Genomic DNA, 22,845 nt, shown 5'->3' on the forward strand with positions numbered 1-22,845 from the left:
CCTGGTTAATTTTGACACCTGAGGCCAATCAAGGACCTCCATGGAGCCTGTTAAAAGCCTCTCCTCAAGCCAGACAGAGTTGGGTGATAGGAGTTGTGGGAGGGAAGTGAACCCCACAGGTACAGCAGCTGGGGGAGAAACCCTATCCAAGCAGGCATGGAGGCCTGAGAGAAAAAGACCCTGCCTGAGGGACGACTGAATTATGTGGCTGAATCGGCGCTGCCATGCCCAGAGGCGTTATCAGAGACCGAGACTCCCCAGGCAAAGAGTCCTGGATAGACCCTGATCAATCAGGGAGTGGACAGTGAGCCGAGGAACATGGGCAGATAACCAGGGAGGCTAGTAGCACTCTTGAAACCAGCAGCATGAGGCTGCTACTTGTAAGGTCCCTGGGTTGAGGCCCAGAGTAGAGGGTGGGACGGCCCCTCCACCCAGCCATTTGCTGGATCAGCCAAAACCCCAGCAAAGAGGGAAAGGCCTAGCAGACCCAGAGAGGAACAGCCATTTTGGGGGACAATGTTATCCTCACCCACCTCTAGAGGGAGAAATTTCTGCCGGACAAAGATATACTCTTGCCCACCGCTAGAGGGAAGCGCTGGACTCACTGAGGCAGAGAAGGCGCTCTATACCACAATGCCCAAATTTCAATGAGTTTTGGATTCCTAACTCCCATATGCTCTTTTGAAAATTCCTGCCCAAATGCTTGGGCCCTGACTACCTAAAGGATCATGTCTCTCCTTGTGCATTGCTCCAGCAGCTGCAATCGGAGGCGATCAAGCTGACAGCACTTCATTTTAAAAGTTAATTACTACTGAGAATGTATTGTTGACTCTGGAACTCAATTCTCCTGCTGGTCCAAGAAACTCAAGTCTGTTAACTTCCCAGGCAGCATGAAAGACATCTATTCTCCTAGGCTTTCCTAGGAAGTGTGCAATGAGGGATTTGGAGTGATTGTATGGTGCCTTATTTCTAGAGGTCTGCTTTACTTTATTTGGGCACCATGAGGGTGTAGCTTCCTTGTCTGAGCCTGAGAGTGGCTATGCCTTGGTTTCCCCACCAGTCCCAGTCTCCTTCCAACTCTAACCAAACCAAAAAGTTCCTTTCCAAAGTAGGCAAAAGACCAAAAACATAAAGCCTTTCACAAAAAAGTCCTTTGCCACCTGCAGGCCATGGCTTCCTCCAAATCCTACTCCTATACCTGCACGTAGCACTATAGGGGAGCTTCTCTCTAACACAATCTATGGCCCTCGGACCCCAAACCATTAAGTGGTTGTTCACACCAAACCGCTCTACTTCACTCTTCCGCAGGCCACTTCAAACATCTGCTGACCTCCTCTTAGGCCTTCTCCCCAGGCCTGTCTAGGTGACTTTAGGGTAGACCTCTGGCTCCTTCCACAGCTCCCGCTCAGCACAGAACCACACCAGTCTTGGCTCAAGACTCCTTACTACAGAAGAGTCCTCACAGCAAGGAGCTTCTCTTTCCCAAGTCTCTCCTTATGTGAGCAAGAGGGAGATATTTTCAAGCCCAGCCTAGGCCTTGCAGAGGCCAGTCACATGATCTGGGAGGAACCCAAGCACAGGTGAAAGCTGGGACCTGAACCATTTAAAAAGTCCCATTAACTTCATGGCAGATACATTACATACAGGTTCTTTGTTCTATGATCACTGCTGTGTGTCATGCAACCATATTATGTAGGCATGTGTCCTTGTATATGTACTGTAATTGAATTTTGACTATTTATCTTCGGGTGTTTAATTTTCTACCAGAATCAGAGCTCAGATTGTACTATATATTTTAATACAGTATCAAACAGTAAAATGGGCTTTTAGGATGCTAGAAGATGGGACTCCAAAAAAGGTTTCCTCATACACATCCTGATATATTTGGCACAGGACACTAGTACTGCTCAATGGAGATGCCTTCAACTAATTTACAAGTACTGTGTGTCTCATAATGGTTTTGGCAGTTTGCTTTTAAAATTTTCAGTTCCCTTAGGAGGGTGAATCAACTGAAGTCATTGATTTAAAATCAGACAGACTTTGTAAAACTGAATTGAAAATTTTGCTATAGCAACTTTAGATTAACAGGCATAATTAACTATACGATATGCTGAGATTTATAAATAGGGTCTCATTTTAATTTTACAGAACTCCTTAGGGTGATCGGATGTTCCGATTTTACATAGATGGTCCTGATATTCGGGGCTTTTTCTTATATAGGCACTATCACTCCCCATCCCATCTTGATTTTTTACACTTGCTATCTGGTCAGCCTAGAACGTCTACAGACAAAAAGCAAAAAAAAAAACCTCACTATATTGAAAATTAAGGCCTTAATACCACAAACGCAAACAGGAATGTAACTATACTCATATGAACAGTCCTGTGGACTCCAATAGGCTTATTTAAGTACTAGTACAATAATTGAATAAGTGCTTCCAGCATCAGAAAGTGATCTTGCATTTTTATTAAAAACTTCTGAGTGGCATAAAAGTCTGTCACTTCAAAACAAAATTGCTTAAATTACTTAGATTTGCTGTACAAAGATTTCCATATGCCCAACCCAAAGTTTACAAAAACAGGAGTCTAAAGTGAGTCTCCTAAACTCATATTTAGGTACCTACGGGTGGGATTTTCAAAAAGCACCTAAGTGACTTCGGAACACAAATTTAATTGACTTCAAACTGAAAACCCTGATGCAAGAATATAGCCTAATCAAAGCATTTTGGCTTTATTGAATTGTGCAGGTTCAATATTTTGCAGTGTGGTAGTTGAATTTCTGGACTTGCCTCTTTCAGCAGATGAATATTTTAATTCTGAAACTTCTTAGAAAAATATTTAAGTAAAATCTGAAAATTAGGAAACTAAAGGAACAAGATATCCACTTTAGCAATTTAAAACTACAAAAATGGGAAGAAAAAAAACTAGCAACATTTAAACTAATAAAAATGTTGATTCTTTTAATCATGATTTGTATTCACACTGCTCTATACATAAGCCACTCATCACTACCTGTTTGCTTCTTCCACACCAACAAATCAAGGTGGCATCCCATCCCACAGATGCCCCGGCCAGACAACAAGGTCAGCTTCTATCCCACTGTTGATTTGCAGTCTCCAGACACTATGGGCCTGTCCAGAAGCATGATAACCTCTACAGTCCCTGAACAGCAATATTAATATTGTGTCTTCAGTTAATTAGGAATTCTGAAAGGTCACCGAGGTATTGCAATTAAGAGTATTCTACCGTAATACTGAAGATAATCATTTAGAACTACTGCTGAAACTCTGAGGAGCAATATCTTGAGTTATAAACAGTCAGCTTCCCAGAAGTTTCACTGGTATGAAGACATGGTATAAAACTATAAATTGTAATCTATATAATAAAGTACCCAACTATCAATCTATAAGTATAGGACAGGGCTAACAGAAAAGTCACTTTTCAAGTAAGAAACCTAAATCTGAGTCTACCCTAGAAAAACTTAGAATAACAATCAGCAACTTGTTCCTGTAGCACACCTGTAACACACCCTGGACAAGATCCTTGGCTGGCGTAAACTGTTGTCACTCCACTAAAGTTAATAGAGTGATGCCACTTTACATTAGCTAAGGATCTGGCTCCATTCATTCACATAAAATACTCCAACAGTGGACAGGCTATTATTTCATTTAGACTTTCTTCAAGCAAGGCTAATCAGCATGTAGTCCAGTCCTCCACCATACCAATGTGGAGCCACTGTGGATGGGCATTAAGGGTGTCAATAGTCCTCCCACTACCTTACCACAATACATTTACCCCCCACTGCTCAAGGCATCTGTTTGGTCTAGTTTCTACACTCCACTACACTGGGGCTGAGTTAAGTGGAAGACATTTCCCTGTACAAATAAATTCTACAAACTCTGTGGAATTTATGTATGCACTATTTAAAGAGTGACTGATTTCTTCAGCAGCATTTGATTTCATTTTGCTTCAACCTATAGCACACCTCAGCTTTCCTATTTAGTATACTGCCAGTTTGCCTATGGCTGACACACAGGCACTGGTGACTGACCATCAAGGGAGTTAGGAAATCCAGGCTCACCCAAATTTAATCATTTGGAACATTTTGGTTTGACCGGATGTCAGTGCAACTAGCTGAGATTAACATTACACTGAGTGGCCATGAAATTACCGAAATTTCCTTAGAGAATCATAGGAGGTTGACATCTTCCCCAATTCTATGAAGTTCCCAAAAGGTCTTTCAAGATCTCTCTCAGATCACTGCTTTAGAGACCTGTGCCAGAAATTACGGCATAAGTATCTCCTCACAAAAAAATGCACGGAGCAGTACAGTGGAAGAGCAGACTTAGGAAAAAACTGCACTTAAAATGGCATGGCTAGCATGGTATGTAGAATACCACATATCCCACTCATTCAATTCTCTATGGAAGATGCAGTCTAACATACACAACCAGGCAATTCAAAAGGCAGCTTTCAGAGTTTCCTCTGAGCCAAACTGAGGATCTAGGAAATAACTAACTATCAATATAACTGGAGATCTAATCAAGATGCTGTTATCATATCACTAATGGATGGCATCTGAAAAACCTTTTCTGCTTTACCCCTTTTCATAGAACATCTGTTAACACTTAAAGGATGCTAGACAAAAGGTTAACTTCCAAAACAGAAACACACACATCTATGGGAAGCGTGAGTGGGACTAATCTTGTAGTGGCACTGAAAGAGAAATTCAACACAAAGCTATGAAATCTCAAATCTCAGTTCTAACTCAGGCTCCTGCACTAAAAGCAGAGTCCAAAGTGCCAGAACTGCAAACTGTTCTGACAAAAGCCCAAACAGAGACCATTTTATCATAGAATCCTAGATATGGAGGGCTGGAAGGAACCTTGAGAAGTCATCAAGTCCATCCCCCTGCACTGAGACAGGACCAAGTAAACCTACACCACCCTGGCTGGTGTTTGTCCAACCTGTTCTAAAAAACCTCCAATGATGGGGAATTTCCACAACATCCCTTGGAAGCCTATTCCAGAGTTTAACTACCCTAATAATTAGAAAGTTTTTCCTAATATCTAACCTAACTCTCCCTTGCTGCAGATTAAGCCCATTACTTCTGGTCCTACCTTCAAGTGGACACGGAGATCAATTAATTACAATCCTCAGTATAAAAGCACTATTCGAAGTGTGTTATCAGCTCCCCCCCAGCCTTCTTTTCTCAAGACTAAACATCTGACGAAGTGGGGTACAGCCCACGAAAGCTTATGCCTGCAAAAATTAAACTTGTTAGTCTAGACTCTCGTTGTTCATGCTGCTTTTCTCTCCATGCTGGAAGAGAATGCGAAGAGGCAGTAACGTGGTACCACTGTCTCCTTAGGCACTGCAAAGTTGAAACAAACTGAATTTGAGCAAAAACTCCTGAGATCACAAATCTCGGCTCCCAGTCAACCTAGATGAGGGGGAAAAAAAAAACAACCAATCCACAATTTGAGAATCTGAGTTTGCAAGAGTACATTTACAATTTGTCAGTAGGATTAGGTTATGAAGAACCTGGCAGGTGGCTTCCTTTGATGCAAAAGAATTTACCACTATACTTTTTGCTAACAGTCTTTGCTATTTAAATTTACAGCAATAATAGGTTTCTGAGCACAAACAAGACATCTTCTCATTCCTTCCATTACTATAATCTTCCTAAATGCCACAATGTTAAACATGATCACTTTATAATTTGAAGTTTCATAGCTTAGTAGTCACCTCAAACTGTGCATTCATAATGGAAGGTAGTCTGACTGAAAAAATCCACTAAAGCTTTGTTTGTTGCTTGAGTTGATTCATATCAAACATTTATAGTGGTAAGTAATAAAGTTCCTTCACAAAGCACTCTAACAGACAGACTAGAATGTTTGCTGTTAGTAGCAGAGACAGAAATACTCCAACTTTTCACCATAAATTACTAGTTTTTAGTGTTCTATCTTTCTTTCAATGTATTCTGCTGTGTTTCCATGTTTATTCTTAAAAACTCAAGGAAAAGTCAAGAATACTAAAGGCCTTTGCAGCTACATGTCTTTAATTGGTACAGTATGTAATACACTTGAGAAATACATTTGGCACACAACAACTCTAAAGCCTAACTGTTTAAATAACCTCATAAATACAGTATCTCACTTATCCCTCCCCACTAGGAAGGCTTAATATCTTTCAATACATGAAAGCTTACATTCTTTTCAGCTCCTGGGTTACATCCAAATTTTGACATTTTGAATGACTAGCATTTGTATGCTCTAGTAACGGAAGAGCTGAATTTACTTAAGCCTGAATGCACCCATATGATGAAACAGAGAAAGCTGAAAATCTGTTTTACAGAAAAAATATACAAATCAGTAAAGTATCAGCATTATCAAGAAAGCAAAAGATGATTTGTCACCTAAATTGTAGCAAATTGCCTCTTTTTACAAAACCATAATTTTAGATATAAACCTACATAAAGTCTGAATTACCTTTCGTAACTAGATAAAGTCTCTCTTTAAAAAAAGCCACAAGCTTTTATGTAGAACATTTGAGACTGCAAGGAAAAATATGAATATGCCAGTCTAGAGTACAGGTTTGGGAATAAACTGTTGACAGTTATTTTATGAAAAGAACTATGCAAATGTATGTGGTTGTCAAACATTGCAGCAGTCCATGGGGACTTTATCAATTAAGTTTTATAAAATTAGCACCTAAAAATATAGCTAATGGAACAAAAACAGTTTTCAGAATTTTCATAAAGCAGAAGAAATCTTCATAGACGACTAGAATTACTTGCTTTATATATACACACAATATTGCATTCATTAGAATTTTAATAACTTATGCCTAGGATTTAACAGTTCAGAGAACTATAACATTCAGTCTATACTGATTAAGTCAGTACAGAAGCCAGCTGATTTCTACAGTACCAATTCATCCATTTACCTTATATAATTAACAGAAGAGACTTTATATAACATCATACAGAAGACATAAGCTGGTTGATGTCACTCCATTTATCATCATAAATGTATCCTAGCCTCATCAATTGCTAGTTTTAATTCAACTCCTTTCCTTATTGTATAGCTTTTAAAAATAAATAGTTCAATTTTGTTCTTAAAATTTTATCTGCGAAGAGCAGATTATCCATGATGCACAGGTTTGGTACACAGCTGGGCAATGCTTCAATCCATTCCAGAAGTGGGACCCACAAATACCCTACAACACCACCACTTACCTAGACCTAAACATCTCTACTGTATTAAAACTCCAGTTTAAGATCAAAATTAAACTCTTATTTAACATCTGAAGTGCCTGTTACTCAGCTCCCCCCATTAACTAATAAGGCTCATACAGTGCTGTCCCACTAAAGCTCCAACTACAGAAAAAAAATCCCATCGGGAAACCATAACTTTAACAAAACAAAACAACAAAACAGTGAATGAAGAAAAAATGCAGCCAGTTACATTGGCAAGGTCCCAGAAAGCACTAAAAGCATTCTCTCAGACCAACCATGCCTCATTAACTATCTTTTAAAAACCTAAAGCAGAGGTTAAAAAATAATTACTTGTTTTAACCATAATGCATTGTACTAATGAGTATCGTGTAGGATACTAATGAGCATTGTGAGGACCCGTTAGATTTTTATGGTTAAGTTTAGTGCATGAATATTAATTTTCTTTGTAAATGACCAATGTCTTATAGTCTTGCAATTTATTATCTGCAGACTCCCAAACCAATGACTAGCTTAAATGCTGCACCATAAAAACTAAGATATTAAGTGCTATCCTAATTGATTAAAGGTTTTAAGGACACAACAGGCAAACGCTTGGGGTCAAAATAGCAGATGAGAATACACCCCTGTAAGTTCTAAAACTCTACAAATTATAACAAGTAAATATAAGTAAGTTTGTCAGATGTTGTAACGTCTCTAGACCCCAACCAATCAGAATGTCAACAAAATGAAAATGCCTGAAGAAAAAAGCAATGAGACGACAGCTTCAAAAGCCATTGATGGAGTAATTTTTGTAGCATTTGCCTATCTTGTACATACCCCTACAGAGGGCCTTTAACAGATTTTAATTTGATTTTAAAATAGTTCTTGCTTCTAACAGTTTGATCTCCTACTGTAGAAGGAACAGAACTGCTTTAAAAAGTAGTTTAGAAACTGTAACGAATGTCTCAACTGACAGCTGTAAGTTAACATGGTTGAGATACTAACAATAAATTCATCTTTTCACTGGCAGTGAACCAAAAACATTCAAAACATGAAGACCTCAAAATCTTTAGGTCCCAATAATGGAGATAGATTTAAAACTTAAAAAATATATTCTGATGTTTTCATTTGCCTTCTAGTTTTTGAGCCTTTAGAGTTCATGTTTAAAACTATTCTCCACAAATGTGAGGGCTAGGAATTTTATTTTATTTTTTAAGGAATTAAGGTAAAGAGTTCAACATAATCACTTAACTCCAAGAACTCAGGGCTTTAAGAAAAATACAAACATTCCAAGACTTGCAATGAAATTATGAGAGGTGGCAACACTGATCAAAATAGCCACCTGGCCTGCCCAATTTCAAAAATGTGTTTCCCTTATTACTTTAATTCTGTAGTAAAATAATTTAAAGAAAGCCTGTTTAATATTAATTTTGTTGAAGATTAACCAAATATTTAGGTCATTTACACCTTGGTCAGCAGATTAGTGATGACAACCTACTTGTATTGTTTTTCTCACCGAATCATACACCCTAGATTCAAAAGTGTTTCAAAGAGACCCAGCACATGCAAGAAATCACTGTTTGCAATCGGTCAATATTTACTTAGCATAAAAATAGCCATACTGGATCAGACCAATGGTCCATCTAGCCCAGTACACTGTTTTCTGATAGTGGCCAACACCAGGTGCTTTAGGGGAATGAACAGAACAGGTAATCAAGTCATCCATCCTATCGCCCATTCCCAGCCTCTGGCAAACAGCATATGCCCATCTGGCCAAGATCCATCAATGGCTATATCCTCCATAAATGTACCTAGTTCTTTTTTGAACCCCATTATAGTCCTGGCCTTCACAACATCTTCTGGCAAGGAGTTCCACAGGTCGACTGTGCATTGTGTGAAGAAATCCGTCCTTAAGTTCATTTTAAACCTGCTGTCTATTAAGAACTAGGGGTCAGCAAATGAAATTGTGTTATGAGAAGTAAATGACACTTTCTTATTTACATTCTCCACATCAGTCATGATTTTATAGACCTCTATCATATCCCCCCTTTAGTTGTCTCTTTTCCAAGATGAAAAGTCCCAGTCTTATCAATCTCTCCTCATATGGAAGCTTTTCTATACCCCTAATCATTTCGTTGCCCTTTTCCAATTCTGATATATCTTTTTTGAGAAGAGGCGATCAGATCTGCATGCAGTGTTCAAGATGTGGGCATACCACAGATTTATAAAGAGGCAATATGATATTTTCTGTCTTATTATCTAACCCTTTCCTAATGATTCCTAACATTGTTACCTTTTTTAACTGCTGCTGCACATTGAGTGGATGTTTTCAGAGAACCATCCACAATGACTCCAAAATTGCTTTCTTGATTAAACTAGCAAACAGCTAGTTTAGACCCCATCATATTATACATATAGTTGGAATTATGGTTTCCAATGTGCATTACTTTGCATTTATCAACACTGAATTTCATCTGCCATTCTGTTGCCCAGTCACCCAATTCTGTAAGATCCCTTTGTAACTTTTCACAGTCTACTTCAGACTTAACTATCTTGAGTAGTTTTGTATCACCTGTAAAATTTGACACCTCACTGTTTACCCCTTTTTCCAGATCATTTATGAATATGTTGAACAGTACTGGTCTCAGTACAGATCCCTGGGGGAAACAACTATTTACCTCTCTCCATTCTGAAAACTGACTTTTTATTCCTACCCATTGTTTCCTATCTTTTAATCAGTTACTGATCCAGGAGAGGACCTTCACCCTTATCCAATGCTAGCTTACTTTGCTTAAGAGTCTTTGGTGACGGACCAACCTTGTCAAAAGCTTTCTGAAAATCTAAGTACGCTATATCCACTGGATCACCTTTGTCCCCAAGCTTGTTGACACCCTCAAAGAATTCTTACTTATGGCTATAAAAACTCGTCTTCTTCTTCCATGAAACCTTTTTTGTATGGCACTGTCCTAGTGTTTCACAATCAGCTCCCTTGACCCCCAATTTAAAAGCACATTGAATCACTAAGAAAGGAAACCAGGTTTGGAAGACTCACCCAACACACTTTTTGGGCAGGTTAGTTATGTGCAGAAACATAAGACTGCAGTATAATCCTCTTAGAAGGAATAATTTATGCCCACAAGATAGAGACCTAATGTGTGTCTATATTGGAGTTTAAGGCGGTAAGGCAGCAGCCCACGGTAGGCTTCAGGAATGGGTGCTGTATAAACACGTACAGACATGCTAGATACCTGAACTCCATAAGATCTACACTTAAATTTAGGTCAATATAGCGACATCACTCAGATGTGAAAAAAATCATACCCCAAGCCCCACTGCTATGTTGACCTAACCCCTGGCTGAGATACAACTAAGACAACAACTTGGCCTCCTTGTTGTGCATAGATAGCTGTATATTAATTATTTATATTAATGTTTAAACGGTCCTCAGACTGAGATCAGGACTCCACTGTGGCAGGTGCTGTGCAACACAAATTAAGAGATGTCCCTATTCTGAACGTATAAAATGTGGCATGGAGGCAAAAGAAATGGACATACAGGGTGGTAAGTCTGACATCAATGACAGAGGAAAGAGGTTGGGTTTATGCACAAAAGAACAAGGGCAGAGAAGCAGGGATAAGATTTAAACAGCTCTAATTTGATTCATAGACTAAGGTCAAAAGGGACCATTTAGGATCATCTAGTCTGACCTCCTGCACAACGCAGGCCACAGAACCCCACCCACCCACTCCTTTAATACTCCTCTAACCTATGACTGAGTTACTGAAGTCCTCAAATCATGGTTTAAAGAGTTCAAGGTACAGAGAATCCAGCAGCAGGTGACCTAGGGCCCATGCTGCAGAGGAGGGAAAAAACCTCCATACGTACAGTACAAGAGGAGGACCCAGCAACTATAAAAGTAATTTTTAGCATCTTTATTCTGGATAGACTGCAGATATATGGGTGTCAAGAAGGCTGGGGAAGAGGCACTTACAGTAGTCAAGGTAGTAAATAGGAGTCTGAATGAGAGAGTTTAGCTGTGAAGATAAAGGACTCATTTGGAAATTCTTGAGAAAGAGGCAGCTGGATTTGGGCAACACATGGATGTGCTGATCCAGGGATTGGATGGAACCAAAGACAACTCCCACGTTACCGGCCTGAGTGACAGGAAGGATAGTGGTATTAAGAATGGTGAGAGAATGAGCAGTTTGGATGGGAAGGAGTTCAACTTAGGCCACATTAGTCTTAAAATGATAGCTAGAAATCCAGCATGAGATGTAAGATTGGATGGTGGCACACAAATCAGGATTTGAAGTTGTCTGAGAAGGTGCAGCCACCAAAAATACTGAGTACTGCCCAAGTGATCCATAGATATTCTAGCTCTTTTGGAGGCTGGGGGAGTAAGACGAAGGCTTCAGTGGGCAACAACACAGCTGCTGAAAGTACAAATGGTGCATGAAATGGTGTGTAGCAGTGCAGTCAGAGGTCTCACCCATTAAAATGGCTCCTGGCCCTACATTTTACAAATTAGAAGTGCATTTTCACTATTTTAAATAAATTTTGGACTTGAATATTGCATTGGTTGCTAGTACACTTCTTACTACTGAGGAGGATTAGATTTGTTTTTCAGTTACAGTTTTTGCTGTAATTTAAAAGCAATACTATAGAGTAAGGAAAATAATTACATCTGCAAAGCAGTATTTGAAATAATATTTAACACAATCCAGAGAAAAAACTTCAAAAGTGTGAAACACTCTGTAGCCTTAATGTTTGGCTGAAAAGACCAAGCATCTAAGTTACAAAATAAATCCTCTAGTTCTTCTCAGTGTATTTTTTAAAACAATTGTTAGAATATTTACATTTGCACTTTTAAAAACTCACTTTAAAAAAATAAGTCTTTTATATAAATAAAAGAGACTGTCTCTAAAATGTCAGAAGAACTTTAACATTCTTCTCTGAAGTAATCCTAGTGCTCCCTGTGTTGCTTGGTATCTTAATTTGCCTTTGGTTTCAAAACTCTAGGCTTGCCAAGAGCTATTCCTTTCAAACCTCAGGAATTCCATTACTAGTTTTAAGCTAAATTAAAGGAAAATAGAAGCATTCAACGCATGGCAAAACTATGTACAAAGCGTTTGTTGATAGTCATAAATAGACTGAAAAATTTAGACATGTCTGAAAGACAACTGCTCTATAGTCAGCTCTGTTTTGCTCTGCTATGCAACTAAATAAAGAGCTATTGCTGTCAATTCAAGTAAACTCAGCGTAAGATGCATTTGTACTGAACTGGAATATAGCAGACACTGGATCATTCATTCTTCACTTAAAACAGTTTACATATAAAACTATATTTTGCATTTCTGTGAAGTATAGTGGGAGTCCCCTTTAAAATTATTGCTTTAGTGTCTCCATGTGGGGTAAAGATGTCACTGGTTTCTAAAGAGATAGCGAAATCAGCCAACTCTTCATCATACTCAAGATTTCCTCTAGAACTCTTGTTCCACCGCACAAAAATAAAATAAAGCCATTCCATACTAGGAATACTTGTAAGATTAAGGAATTGTTATCTAGATAAAGCACAAAGATTAAAATTACAATTGTCAAGTTTTTAACTAGTATTATATTGATTATTGATGCCCATATTTTAATATTTTAGTACAGTCATCCAAATTTTTAAGCAATTAATTTGAATCATTATTAGTAATTGTATTGTGATAATGCTGAGATGCCTCCATTCAAAGTGGGACCATATTGTGTTAGATGCTGTACAAACATGGGAATTCATGGCCTCTCCCCCGAAGTGTTTACAGATCAGTTTGCTTGAAAAATAATATTTGCAGTTATAGGATCAAACAAGGATGATAAACTCGACAAATAAGTCCGTGGTGTGACATAACAGTTTGTTGGCCACACCATAGTAATCAACAGAATTATCAGCAAAGCAACATGATTTAAGTTTCAGCTCTGAAGACAGGTTAAAGAACTTTGATCAACTGTTGCAAACTATAGAATTCTAGCTACCAGCATACCAAGATAGAGGGTCCATTTTCTCTTTAAAAGAGAAGCAGGAAATTACAGCAACTTTTCATCGTTGAGCCAGCACAGTAATGGATCAGTGGTTTACACTAACTGTCATCCGCTGTACGAATGACTGCGGCAGCATCTCACCTCTGCCAGTACCAATACCACCAGGAAGAAAAACCAATGGAGAGGAGTCAAGGAAAAAAGAAGGTCTTCTCTTAGAACTAAAAATGTTATGATCAAACCTCTCTTGAATTTGAGTAGTCGTCCAAAAAACTTGCAGTATTACAAATATGCCAACTGCCATATAGTACTTAGCTTTTATTATATATTTTTAAAAAGTAGTAGTTCAGAAGCACACATTTTCCTGAATACAAAAGTCAAAAAGTCATATATGCTCAGAAAGAAATCTGAATACCTGAAAAGTCAGATACTTATTGAACAAAGTTTAAAAAATGAAGTTTTTATGCAACTACTTAACTTGTAGAAGAGAACATTTCCTCTTTGATTTACTACATACGTGTCAAAAAGAAAAAAAAAGGTAGGTAAGAAGCTAAAAATGTACTTGAGACCTTGATTTTTTCCCCTGTTTAGAAGTGTACTGCAATAGAATTGTTTCCACACAAAGCAGACATCCCTAACTTAAAAGCATACTGCTATTTGAGGAAGTGGAAGGGAAAAGTAATGCAACTTCAGATTCGTACCAAAATTTGCTCCAAATTCAAGTCAGTAACTTAGGTCTTAGAGAAACTAGTGGAGAAACTGTAATAATTTTGCAATGCCACCACCCTTTTGTAGTAACACAAAGAATCTGAAGGCTCTATAAAGATGAGTCCCACCTCTATTTTGCAGATTGGGAATCAGGCACAGAAAGGTTTAAGGGACAGTTCAATGACACAAAGCCAATCAGTGACATATGGGAACAGAACCCACATCTTGACTATCAATTCTCTGCTCCAATCACTGAACCATGCTCATGGATTTAACAGCACCTTAGGCAAAGGCTAAACAAGTAGTGCAGGTAACAGATGTGATGTCCTGGACAGAAAGGCAGCGGCTGGTCATAACAATGCAGGAGCACCACTCTGTACTCACCAATCAGTGTGAAGGCTCAATATTGTCAAGGTCAAGCATGCAAAACTCATGAGCCACACGCCCAAACAAATCATAAGATTTGCTTAAAAATCTTAAGATTTTTTTTAAATAAATGTAGGGTTCTTTGCATTTACCTTTTGGTTTTTGAGTCTGTAACATTCATGTTTTCAAACTTTTCTCTCCAACCATAGCAAGTGGAAATATTTTTTTAAAGTGAAAGCTGAGATTTTCAAGTAATCACATGACTCCAGGAGCTGGAACTTTAAGAAAAACACCAAATGTCATGAGAGTTAGCAACAAAGGATGTAGCACTGGAAACTGCCTTAAGCAGTCACATGTTTGTAATTCAGCTAGAAGCAATGAAGTGGAAAGAGCAGAAGGTGGTGTGCCAGAGAATACATCAGAGATCCAAGTATAAAGAGAAGTAGTTTGTATACACTAAATTACTACAGATAGGGTCTATTAAAAGAAAATTGAAAATGCATCCCCCTAAACATTTCTATAGTGTAAGGGTTCAGAGCTGCTATATTGAAACTTCTCCAAAATCAGAATACTAACCTCTGTCTACACTGAAAAATTTGAAAAAGTTAAAGTACTAAAAACCATTTCAAGTAGTTTCAGAAAGTATGATTGAGACTTCAAGCCATACTTCAGAAATGAAATTAGGTCTTAAGAGTCAGCTATATTTTGGAGAAACTATGCAACGGCTTAAGCAGACAATCACAGCTCTCACAGGGAAAAGTTTAAAATTAACATAATCACATTTCAGCCACATCATTTTCAAGATGTCAATGTGATCAATTTTACTGAGAGAGAGAGAGAGAGAGAGAGAGCAAGCACACACGCCTCTTTAATCACTTATTATATAGTCTTACCCTTTCCTAGGTAGATGTTTTAATTCACTGCTGCTTCTAAAAGTCATGATTTCAGGAACTTATTTGCATAACGAATGATCACTGCCAAAATATAAACCATACTACTGTAAACGCATAGAAAATTATTTTTAAAAATGTAGAAACACACTAGAGGACAACTTATACTGAAGCCTCTTACTAATTTGAGGGTGGGGAGAATGTTGTAATTCTTCACTAAGAACATTCACACATTCAACGGATTTGTCCCTCCTAACCTCACCATCAAGAGTTTCTCATTTAACGGATTAAAGCTGGTGTGTCAAATATACTGCCCATAGGCTGGATATGATCCACTTCATGTATTTATGTTTCCCACAGGACGTGATCAGACTGTGTAGAATTTCTGCACTTCTTTCCCCTCCCTTAAAAGTTCCTAACCCTAATTGTTGCGTCAAGAAAAAGAAAAAGAAAAAAGTTTGTTGCAGTGACAGGTGCCTGAGTCTGCAGACAGCTGGAAATAGTGACTGGGGAGCATGAACTCCCCTTCTTCCCATTAATTTCACAGGGGGAGTAGGATGACTCAGAACTAAAATTCAGTGACAACATTTCAGTGTCTATTTTACAAGTGATCATTTTCATGGTTAGAATGAGGAAGGGTATGGGAGAGAAGCTTACAAGAAGATGGCAACCGGGAAATTTCAGGTAAGGAAATGCAGAGAGAAAAGCTGAGTAAACAGACAGGGAAGAGGGAAGGAGAAATAAAAGATTGGGAAAAAACAGAGGGCAGAAATAACAGTGGCTCTAAAGGGGAGCATATTTTTCCCACTGAACGTTGACTATGACAATAAGGTACTAAAATGAAGAATACCTAAGTTAAGTTACTATGCAAAGGCCAGATCCTTCCCTTGATCTCACTGCAAAACTCCTAGTGACATCAATGTCAGACTGCTCTGCATTGAGGGAGTGGAGTCCTGTATTTATGGCCCAGCCCATGAAACATAATTTAACATGCAATTCAGCCTCTGCGCCAAATGAGTCTGATACCACAGAATTAAAGAGATACCAAAACTAAACACAAATAGAACTCTGCTCATGATTTTAGAAAGTTTAATTAAAAACTTAATTTTTTTTTCAAATGTTGTCCTAAATTTTTAGAAACCCAAGAACAGCTGCTAATGTGCAAAACCCAGAAAGTGCAGTTATCTACAAACTGATCAACCTCACTGCTTTTGTTTCATTCTCCATGTTGAATAAAGTGCAAATATCAATAGCATAAGTGCTGAGTTAACAATTATATCCCTAACTGAGAGATCCAAAGAGCCACAGCTCAAATGGACTGCTGTTTTTCAGTGTGCTGAACATCCACAAAAGGCCCCATGCACCATTTACGGCCACTTAAATCCCATATAAATTTTAATTTGAGATTGAAGTGTTGCCTTGTAAAGTGCCCTGTTGAGTGGCCTTTTGACAGCCCTCTAATCAGGCATGAATTTCATCCACTATCTTAAGAGGTACATTATTTAAACTATAGAGCCTGAGCCAACGCTTACTGCAGTCAATGGGAATGCACTGATTTCAACAGGTTCAGGATTAGACCCAGTGAACATAGATGTAATTGCAATTCATAATTAGTTTGGAACCGCCATAAATTCTCAAAGTACTGCATGAGGATAAAGAATATATACAGCAAGATGAAATTCTTATGCTACAATAAGTAACTTTCATCTGTAATGAAATTATTATTTCTAGAGCATTCAATTTAGTAGGGTATAGTTTTCAGGTAGTTCACTGACAACAATACAGAACACAGAATAGACAACATGTATAATCATATCAATTCAATCAGACAAAATCCTGCAAATTTACACACACAACTTTACATACACGAATAGCCCAATTGACTTCAGAGGAACTACCATGTAAAATTAAGCACATATGTAAACGTGTTTGCAGGATAGATTGTGCAAACTCACAAATTTTAATATACATTAAGTGTCAAATATTTTATTTCTCCTGAAAAAAATTATTGGCAATAACAATAGCATAAGTGCTTATTTATTTTTAATGTTAAAATAAAAGATGGCAAAATGGCAAACATGATTCGTCAGTAGCATATCTAAGACAAAGAAATTAGATAGTTGAGCACAATAAGTCAAAACAAGTTAGAACTACTTATAGAATGCTTAATAAACAGACAAGGGGAATTTGCCACTATAAATATATTCAGTTAGGTATGTCTTTTCATACATGGATACACACAAGATTACTTTTTGGTACATCTTGAAAATCCCCTCCCCACCCATATATATCAAATGACTGCTATTTGTCACTTATCAGTCTGACTGAGTTCTGAATTACTTTTAGTCTCAAAATAGTGCCTGCGGCAGCTCTGCAGAGGAATGACCCTGGGAAGGATCAGGTTGTCCTTTACTGAACTGTTTAGCCTTGCTACTCTGAGCCTACATAATTCTGCCAAATGCAGCCAATTTTCATGTAAAACTAAATTAAACTTTTTTTCACCACATTCATTTCAAATCTGCAGTCTTGAAAATCTTACAAGGAGATGGACCACAGAAAAATTGCAGTATAACCTTAAACAACTAAACTGACCACATTGTGTTTAAAACAATGAGCATGAAAATAAGCAAAGTTCATGGAAAGAAGTTTAGCTAGACAAATATATTTTTCACAGGACTATTATTTCCATTAAGCATTTTCAACTTCTCTTGATACAGAAGCATATAAACTAAGGGGTTGTTGGTTAAGGCACGACATCCAAATTAGAGTCAAATAAGGAAGGGAATGACATTTATTAATATTAGCATTGGACTGGGAAACTTATTCCAATAGCAACACATTTCCTTTTAAACAAAAAAATAGCAAATACATTTATAAAGCACTGTATGTTTTCAGTACAATATTTAACTGAGGAAAATATACAACAGTATCAACTTGCAGAATTCCTGCAGACTTCAATAGAAATACAGGGCATTTACTGGATCTGAACCCACGTTTCTTAATACCAGAGCATTTCAGGTGCACCACAGAAACATTCAATAATGTATACACACTGTCACCTCCCAAAAAGAAAAAATAATGACTACATAGCTACCAGATCATAAAAGTGGAATTTTAATGCAGAATTTTAATGCAGAACTAATATTTTTAAGGCTGTGTAAGATCAAAAATAAGTTATTCAGAAAAACTATATGCACAGTAGTGACTAGATGTGACTAGATGTCACTACTGTATTAATGCTCAGTCAAAAGAGTTAAGACAATGTTTTAGAGAAGTATATTTACAAGAGTCTCATTAGGAAATGAATCAGAAAAAACTACTAATACAAAGTATAGGGGTGGTCACACTGGAGAAACTGACAAATATAAAACTCTTTCTAATAATATTCTGACTTCTACTAGGTACATGCATCACAGCTGAAAAGTACATCATTCTATGATTAAGTGTTGAATGCAATTCTAAGTGATACCTGAAGATGATCACCACTTTCTATGGATTGTCAATGAAAAGGAGATTGAAATTAGCTAAGAATTTTCTCAAAACGTTAAAACCTAGACATATTGCAGACATAGCACTTACAAATTTACAAAACTGAGTCAAGTCATGTCATACAACTGATTTAAACAAAAAGCTGTTCTAAACCTCAGCTATAGCAGACCTGGTGGTCCACTATAATTAACTAGGATAGGAGACACCATTTGCTCTGTTTAACTCTCTGAGGCCAATCTCCACAAACTAATCCTAGCAAGAGATTACAAAAAGTGAATTTTCTACTTGAAATATATTCAAGTAGGTATAACTTTTCATAAATATACACTCACATGGGATCATCTGGGGAAAATTTTTCCAAATTCCCTCTCCACACACATATATCACATACTTCTGTTCTTTCTGCACTTTAGCTCATCAATCCAGCTGAGTTCAGAATTAATTTTAGTTTCAGGACCAGTACCTTAAAAGCTCTAGGATTGTGGGGAATCCTGGAGTAAATATACCACAATCAGGGACATGCAATAGCAAATGCACATTACAGAAGTAGCATAGCTAGAGGGGGAAAAAGCACTTGCAGGACACACAGGAGGAGACTGAACCACCCAGGCAAATCAGCTGGTGAATGTAAATGGTCACCAAGCCCAGGGACCACCACCACGCAGGAGCTGCCTCCCGCAAACCCGCAATCAAGACAACTTTTAGGGCTCGCCTTTTTTTTTTTTTTTTTTAATAGTCGTTTCTCCTTCTCCCTTACCACCCCCCCCCCCCCCCGGCAACACACGCAACAGCCGGTTAGCCACCCGCCCGCCCGCAAACCAAACCAAACCCAGCCCCACTCCTCCCCTGTAAGCCCCGCACGGCGGTAGTCACCAGCCCCCCGCACAGAGCCGAGGCTTCCCAGCCCCCCAATGCCCCGTGGCAGGTCCCGGCAGCCTCCCCATCCTCGCCCCCGACAGGGGCACGTCTCCAGCCGCCCTCTCGCAGCGGCATGTCTCTCCCCAAGGGACGCCCAGAACCGAGCCCACAGGGAGCAGCGGCTCCCGCAGCTCAGGTATCTGCCGCTGGCACCAGACACCGCCAGGAAGAGCCGGGCCAGGCCCCAGGACCCTGCGCCCCCCACCCCCAGAAGCCGGCTCCGGGCACCCGGAGGAAAGCGCCAGGCGCGGAACCTGGCCCTGCCCAGCATTTACCGTCTCCATGAGCTCCCGACTGGCCGCGAAACCGGGGACGAAGAGACGGTGGCGCCGGGTCCTTTCCGCCGCTATGAACAACTACAACTCCCCCCCGGCTGGTAGCGGCAGCGGCAGGGCCTCGCTCTGAGCCGGACTCTACCCAGGACAACTTCCGGGGCCAGCACGCAACTCCTTCCGGGGCAGGGCGGTGCCTGGTGGGGGTTCGGGGGACTCGCTCGGGGAGAGCCTCCATGGGCCCACGCGGGGCGGGGCGGGGCGGGGCAAGCCCGCCCTTGGGGGGCCTCCCTGTCACGCCAACGGTTATCCCAAGTCCTGCCTGAGCTAATTTACATATTCTTCCCACGTCACCGCTGACCTCCCGGCGGGCACAGGCCGTTATGCGGGGTCCCTGGGACGCCGCGGTGACACCGCAGCGCCCACCCAGCCTTGCTGGCGCGCGGCGCGTCTGCTCCGGGCGGGGCTCGGGGCCCGGGCGGTCTCCAGGCCCCGGCATGTTACTGGCTTCCCGCCAGAGCTCGACGGAGCGCGTGCAAAAAAAAAAAAAAAAAAAAAAAAAAAAGTGGTGGGTGGTCGGGCGGCTGCAGCCGGGGGGTCTCGTGCAGGAGCCGCCCGGCCTGGGACTCACTGGCCCTTATGAAAGCGGGCAGTGGGGCTTTGATGGTTTAAACGTAGCAGCCCTGCCCTGCCCTGCCCTGCAAGAAATCGCGCTACCTCCAGCAGACCGAGCGAGAAGCGGCGTGGGAGGAGGAAGAAGTCGGGTTTTTTTGGATTAGCTCCTCTTTCCTGCGGGCACCAGAGAAGCGTGTTTCCAGGCCCATGCAGAATAGGGGCTCCCAGCAGGCGATTCTTCTCCCTGGTTTTTGTAGAAACTTCACGCGGACATAACTTGTTTTACAAGTTTGAAAAAACGTGGGGTTTCAAGGTGCTTTTTTCCCCCATGACTTGTGAACAGGCACCAAGAAGTTGGTTTCTGTAGTTTTTAGATGTTAATTAATCTTCAAACCCTGGGACATGTATCTTATTTTTAAAATGTGTTTGTATGTAACATTTGAAAAAGAGCGATAAAAGAGAAGTTGTGAAACAGAAAGAAGGAATGATGAAAATAGAAACTAAGAGTATGTCTACACTGCAGTCAGATACTTAGGGCTAGCCCCTGCCAGCGCACTTGGGTTTCAGGGCTGTTTAATTGCAGTGTAGACGTTCCAGCTCTGGCTGTAGCCTAAGCTCTAAGATCCGCCTACCTTGCAATCCCTCAGCCCAAGTCTGTGGGGGCCAGCCGTGGGTTTTTTTAATTGCTGTGTAGACATACGCAAAAAAGAGAAAGTGAAAGGCAAAGTGCACACCACCATCCCTTGTGCTTGCTGCAGGCCCATAACCTCTGGCTGCGTTACTGAAGTCTTCAGCTCTTGATTTAAAGAGGTCAAGTTACAGAAAGTCCACCATTTACTCTAGTTCAAACCAGCAAAGGCTCTGTGCCCCATGCTGTAGAGGAAGGTGGAAAAAAAAACCCAGGGGCTTTGCCAATCTGACCGGGAGAAAAAATCCTAACCCCAAATATGCAGTGTGCCTTTATTGCCAAGAAGGCTAATGGCATATTGGGCTGCATTAGTAGGAGCATTGCCAGCAGATCAAGGGAAGTGATTATTCCCCTCTATTCAGCACTGGTAAGCCCTCATTTGGAGTACAGTGTCCAGTTGTGGGCTCCCCACTACAGAAAGGATGTGGACAAATTAGAAAGAGTCCAGCGGATGGCAACGAAAATGATTAGGGGGTTGGAGCACATGACTTATGAGGAGAGGCTGAGGAAACTGCTTGTTTAGCCTGCAGAAGAGAAGAATGAGGGGGGATTTGATAGCCTTTAACTACCTGAAGGGATGCCAGGGAGGATGGAACTAGGCTGTTTTCAATGGTAGTAGGTGGCAGAACTAGAAGCAATGGTCTCAAGTTGCAGTGGGAGAGGTCTAGGTTGGATATTAGGAAAACCTTCATAAGGAGGGTGGTGAAGCACTGGAATGCGTTACCTAGGGAGGTGGTGGAATCTCTAGAGGTTTTTTAGGTGCGGCTTGATAGAGCCCTGGCTGGGATGATTTAGTTGGGGTTGGTCCTGCTTTGAGCAGCGGGTTGGAATAGATGACCCTCCTGAGGACCCTTCCAACTCTAATCTATGATGCTGTGACAATCAGACACTGAGCATGTGGGCAAAATCCAGTAGCGCAGAGGTCCCCAAACTGGGGGGTGGGGAGGTGGGCAAGCCCCCACCCAGAGGGGCATGGAGGAACATTCATGGGGGCACAGCTTGGCCTGGGCCAGACCCCGTGGGTTGGGGAGAGTGCCACCTAGCCCTGCTCTGCCCTGACCTCAGCCCCTAGCTCCCAGCCACAGCCCCATCCCCAGCTGTGGTTCCACTTCCAGCCACAGCCCTGCTTCTGCCCCCAAACCTGCTTCTTGCTGTGGCTGCAGGCTTGGCCCCTAGCGCCCAGCAAGCCACAGTTCTGCTCCTGACCCCAGCCTGGCGCCCTGTGCCTGACCACAGCCCCATTCCTGCCTCCAGCCCATCCTCAGCCCCTGGTTCCAGGGGGAGTGTAGACAGGGGCAAGCGGGGGGAGAGACTTTTAAAAGTTTGGGGAACACTGCACTAGCTAGACACCTGCAAAAGATTTTCTGCCAAAACTCTGAATCTTCCCCGTTTAATGTCCCATCTCTGCCCATTGGAGATATTTGCTAACACCCGGCACAGATAGGCCATATGTCATTGTAGAAACCTATCAAGCTCAGTCTTGAAACAAGCTATTTTTTCCACCCCAGTTCTCCCCTTGGAGAGCTGTTCCAAAACTTCACTTCTCTGATGGTTAGAAACCTGCATCTAATTTCAAGTCTAAATTTGCTGATGGCTAATTTATATCCATTTGTTCTTATGGCAGCATTGGCCCTTATCTTAAATAACTCTTCTCCCTCCCTG

General features: G+C 40.6%; 1 protein-coding gene across 2 annotated transcripts in view; it reads right to left on the bottom strand.

The window, feature by feature from the left end:
* FRS2 (fibroblast growth factor receptor substrate 2) overlaps nt 1–20,044 on the bottom strand; it is a 95,913-nt gene extending 75,869 nt beyond the window's left edge. For both annotated transcript variants that reach the window (XM_067563940.1, XM_067563938.1), the window contains exon 1: nt 19,884–20,044. The gene's annotated coding sequence lies outside the window, so the exon portion shown is untranslated. The remainder of the gene's footprint in view (nt 1–19,883) is intronic.
* Nucleotides 20,045–22,845: the final 2,801 nt, after the last annotated feature.

Source organism: Emydura macquarii, unplaced genomic scaffold (genome assembly GCF_026122565.2).
Source record: "Emydura macquarii macquarii isolate MOO-44397 ecotype Brisbane River unplaced genomic scaffold, CSIRO-AGI_Emac_v2 contig_2636, whole genome shotgun sequence".
Classification (NCBI taxonomy): domain Eukaryota; kingdom Metazoa; phylum Chordata; order Testudines; family Chelidae; genus Emydura; species Emydura macquarii.